Here is a 5,758-nt window from a genome sequence, read left to right on the forward strand (position 1 = left end):
TAGTATTACAGTGGATGTTGGTCATAGTAAAATGCTTGACCGAATGCATCCTGGGAGAGGCTAAAATGATGACCTCTTACATGCTGCACAATAATGTTTAATATTTAGTATTTACAGTTATATTCCCATATATCATCGTGATGATTGCTCTCGTTTTCTTCTGCTTGTTTTCTTTTTTCATTCTCAACAGGTGAAATTAAAAAGTATCTACTGTTATCTATTGTTAGCTAGTTTATTGTGATGGTGTTGTTTTTATTATGTTGCTCTTTGTTATTTGTTTTCTCTTCTGGTTTTTTTTTATCCCCATACAGGTGATCCAGGTGTTTTGTTTGTTTTTCTTTTTTTTGTTTTTCTTTTTTTCTTCTCCCCTTTCTCACCATCTCTTCTCCCCTCTATTTTTCTTTCTCTCCCTCTCTTTCTTTCATTCTTTCTCCCTGTCCTATCCCCCAGTCATGTCTGTCCCGTCTTTAAAAAACAAAAATAAAATAAATACACAATTATAATAAAGGTCAATCAAATGGACCAATATGGCAAGGCCATGATGATCCACTTGGTAAAGTAAATCCACTTGGCATCTTTCTTGGCCTTCAGACAACGTTTCTGATGGCTAAAGATCCAAACGGGACAGGCAAATAAAATAAAATAAAATAAATAAAATGATGACCTCATTGGGCCAACTGCTACGATAGCACCATGTAGACAAAGAGGCAGTTAAAAGACTGAACATCAGTTTATATAAAGTCACTGCACATATTCTTTATAGAATATGATGCTGGACTTACACATATGTAGTAGTAGTATTAATTACTTTTACACTGATGGGGAACAAATATAAAAATAATTATTTTTGGTCTTGATACTTTATTAAAGGTTTTCCAGCAATACAGTTTTCTGGGTTCTGTGTTGTTTTCGTGGTGTTTTATTGTTTCTTTTCCTAAAGGAAGAGTTTGAAAAGTTCCTTGACCACTTGTCATTTTCAGCTAATAGGTGGATCATCTCTGCTTGCCACCTCACAACACTGATGAACCCTATGCTTCTTTTGAACATATCTTAGTGGAATTATCTCTCAAATAGAGCGACACATAAACAGAGATTTAAGTTTAGAAAATTAAACGAATGTCCTTTGTGCAAAATGTTCACAAAAACAACAAAAACCCAAAACAATTCTCAATAAAACAGTTTTATCTCTGCTCCCTATTACACAGTAGTTGCAAAACCTGTACACAACTAGTCACAATAATATTAAGTAAATTAAAGTAAAGTAAATTAAAATCTATGTGTTTAATTTTAATAAATAGTTTAATAAATTTAAATCTACTTAACTTTGCCATTCAAAACGCAATAATCCTCAAAAGAAAAAAGAAAAACAGAAAAGCAAAAAAGGAAATGTTGCTATTAATATTTAAGAGCAGACCAACGAGAAGATTGAAGATTAAACTCAGAGAATACAAATGAGTGTTTTAGCAAGTAGTAAAACATTTCAAGTTTGTTACATTACCTTCATCTGAAGAGAGAAAAAAAGCCCAACAACATCTGTGGAAATAAAACTGGGCTTTCAGACTGTTGGCTGCCAGTGTTATAAATGTGAAAAAAGGGGCGTGTTTAAAAGGCTGTCACTGGTGTTACTTGCAATATTGTTACTTCTGCTTAAATAAAGGGTTTTAATATTTCTCTCAAGATGTTTCTTTCTTGGCCTTCAGAAAACATTTCTGATGGCTAAAGATCCAAACGGGACAGGCAAAAAAATAAAATAAAATAAAATAAAATAAATAAAATGATGACCTCGTTGGGCCAACTGCTACGATAGCACCATGTAGACGAAGAGGCAGTTAAAAGACTGAATATCAGTTTATATAAAGTCACTGCACATATTCTTTATAGAATATGATGCTGGACTTACACATATGTAGTAGTAGTATTAATTACTTTTACACTGATGGGTTTTAATATTTCTCTCAAGATGTTGTTAAAAAGTAATTCAATACAAGTACAAAGAACATTTGGTAGTTGGTCCTTTCTATGCCAATATATTAGCAATATCGAGTATTTGCACATTGTGCTAATGTGGAGTGGAAGCATATACTGTTGCCTATCACAAGCATAAAGAATGATGTCTGGGGTGATGAGATGTAGGAAGTTCAGTTTCTGGTGCTATACTTCACAAATAATTCATAATAAAACCAGCACTGCAAATGAGCAAATTATCTCCTCATGGTGTATTTATGTTTCATTTGATATTTCACTATTAGTGCCCTGATATATATGTGGCACATTTTCCTAGTTCACAAATAAAAAGCAGAGAGAATAACATTGTCCCTGCACAAGTCTCAGCTTGTCAGTGCTTGGTGCAATAAGGTATGCAAGTGTGTCACTCTAACTCTAACTGTCTTGAACAAATCCCTGCTGACTGGTGAAGACCAATTTCTTTCACACACACACACACACACACACACACACACACACACACACACACACACACACACACACACACACACACACACACACACACACACACACACACACACAGATAGATAGATAGATAGATAGATAGATAGATAGATAGATAGATAGATAGATAGATCGCTTTTAAGTGTGTAGTGGACATCAGTATGTATAAATAACGTCATATATATTGTTATATAACCCCACCTATGGTCCCAGTAAACTGGCTTAACATAAATCCTGTGGTCTGTATGTCTAAGGAAGTAAATGATTCTAGATCTTTGAAGGTTGATTGTAGAACACAATGGAAATGGATTTAAAGATCATCAGACACAGTGGTATATCAAAGAAATGCCAGGTGACCCACACCCAGGAACAATCTCACGGACTGGCGGTCATCAGCTCTCACAGACCTGGGAACAGGAAGATTGTCTGATATTCAGAAAGTAGACATTGGTTAGCTGACCGAGGAATATACTCAGGAACAGAAAGGTCACCTATGTATTTACACTCAGAAACAGGAAACTGGTTAACTGACCCAGGGATGTTTTCATGAACAGAAAGGTTGTGTGCTTACACAGACACGGAAACAGGAAATCGGTTTGCTGACTCAGGGACAAACTCAGAAACAGGAGGTCGGGGGAAACTAACCCTAACCCAGCTAGAGCTTGGCTGAAAAGTTTTTCACAAAGGTGTTCGGCTCACAAAGATCATTTGACTTTTGTTTCTTCGTCTTCTTCTTTTTTTTATAGAAACCCCCAAAGGGTAATTTTGCTTCCCATTGAGTTTGTACACAGCAGAGAACGTGTCTCTCTGCTTTTGTGTACCTGCAGTTTGTGTGCTGATTTGACCACACATTTGAGTCCTGTTGTTGCATCAGCAACTTTTATAGAAAAATAATGAAGAAGCAACTTCAAAATGAACCATTACTTTGAGATAATTACAGTACACTACTCTCTTATTTTTACTTGCCTCACAACCGCTTTAAACATTTCCCTCAATTTCTGAGAAATTAAACATTTGTAAAAAAAAAAAAAAAAAAAAAAAAGGTCCTGGAAATATCAAGTAAATATGCATAAAATACAATGCACCATTTTGAGCCATAAAGATGGCTCTGGCTGTTTACTGTCTTCCCCTCATCTTTCTCCACCGTCCTATTACATTAAAGGCTAAAAAGCCCCCAAAATATTATTACAATATATTATTCTCCTGCTGAATTACTAATCAGAAATGAAATGTCTTAGACCACAGAGACCCTGAGGTAACATTGAAAAATGAAGCACATTAGACCATATTTGCCTCTATTACACAAACACAAACTTTAGTCAGGAATGTCAGGCACTTTTAGTAAACGAGCATCTGTATCAAATATAATATGTAGGTATGTTTGGTTTCTTTTATCATGTAGCCTGATGATTTTGGTAATAAAAGTATCGCCTGACAGCTCTTCCATTCATTCACAAATGCAGGGTTATGAAGTGTTTAGAGAAAATGTGAAAGAAAAAGTTCTTGCCCTGTTTGGCAAAACTGCACAGAGGACTGGAGCAAAGTAAAATAAAAGAGACCTGAGTCATCATTGTACAAATCAAACCATCACTGTTTTGTCAGACCACTGCTGATTCCACTGGCAGCTGTTCCTACTTTTCATCAAGAACCTAGAAGAAGATGCTGCTAAAATACTAAAACATGTGCGACACATGTGTGTCTCATAATTCAGAAGGTCTGCCGTGGTTCATGGATGGATGCTTGACATCCTCACAACGGCAACTACAATCTGCAGTTCTCCCCCTGCCCACTAGATGCCCTCAGTTCCCTGCTCTTTATCCATCCATTCCCTTTCCCTCAGAACCGTCTTAGTTTCTACCTTTAGCTGTTTGTGACTGACTTTATCTTTACACTATGTATCCTAACCTTCTGACTGTTTCTGATCATCATCACCTGCTTTTTACATTTTTTGTTTGCTGATTCTGCCGCAAGTCTCGTGAAATTTAGACTCATTAAACACTGTTAACAGCACGTGTTACTGAAGCGATTTAAGAATAATATCGTGACATAGTGTCTGCAAAGCATCAAGATATGACTCCAAGACTATTGTACATTTATGACTGAACACAGTCAGAACCCAAGTTTATTGTTATAATCCATGTTCTCTCAATAAGTGATATAAACAAGCTTTCATCACTTCCACGTCGCCTTGGCAAGTGGAGAAACGCTCGGATAGACCCTAATCAGGATTTATCCTGCTTTTCTCTCAGAAACCAGGCCTGGCTGCGCAGAAACACTCCCCCCCCCCCCCCCCTCAATCTTTCATACGAAAAAACGATGAAACAAAAAATCGCAGACTCACTGGATTATAATAAGCGTTTGGCTTCGTCTCACTGATAATTCTCTCTAGAAGTAAACGGAGTTCAGCTTTAAAGGTGTTTCTCTATTTCAGCCACAGATTCTGGTAAGTTGTTGTAATCAAACTATGACTTTATCACCTTCAGCCTGAATGAAAACCATTAACTTGCATGTTCGCATTTCTGTTCGTGTTCGTTTTTTGCGTTAAAATCGGTACTGTTTGCTTCACATTCCAGTAAAATACGTGTGATTGTGAGAGTTACGGTTATTTATTAGTTTCACGTCCGCATTCAAGAACAAAAACAAAAGTAAGCTGCAGCTTCAGGTCTGAGGGAAAGAAAAGAGATTTCTTCTACAGGAAGTGTCATTAGCTCTGATTTTTCTTGTGAATGCTGTAAGTTACGTCAGAGTACTAGATTACAAGTTTACACAAAACCCAGTGAAGTATAATTAATTATAAAAATGTATCAAAAGTGAGTAAAAGTACTTTTATTGTAATAAATTAGTCCCTAGGAGTGACATGTGACATGCTGAGAATTATAAAGAAGCCTGAATGGAAAACATGTTAGCTGGATCTGGTTCACTCTCTCCAAAGAGTCTCAGCGTGTATTTTAGGAATCATGTCTTAATTAAAGACTCAAGAGAAAAAGCTCTTGTCCCTTGAACATCAGGCTCAAACATGTTTGATTAACAGAAGCTTAATGTTTGTGTTTTATAATCATACCATGTTTTTAAGTGTAAAATCACAGGCTTAGAACTAGTAAATATAACTGTAAAGTACTATAAAGTAGTGAAGTACTCCTTCTTTAGTGAATATATTTCTTTTCCTCCACCAGTTTGCACTAAACCATCCAGCTGTAAACTCAGGTATTCTGGGAACTTTGTCACTGTCAGGTGTTTTTGTTTGTATTTTGTGTATTTTATTTGGCCTGACTATTTTTTCTCTTTTCCAGATGAAAACAACAAGCTGATT

Source organism: Astatotilapia calliptera, chromosome 18 (assembly GCF_900246225.1).
Source record: "Astatotilapia calliptera chromosome 18, fAstCal1.2, whole genome shotgun sequence".
Classification (NCBI taxonomy): domain Eukaryota; kingdom Metazoa; phylum Chordata; class Actinopteri; order Cichliformes; family Cichlidae; genus Astatotilapia; species Astatotilapia calliptera.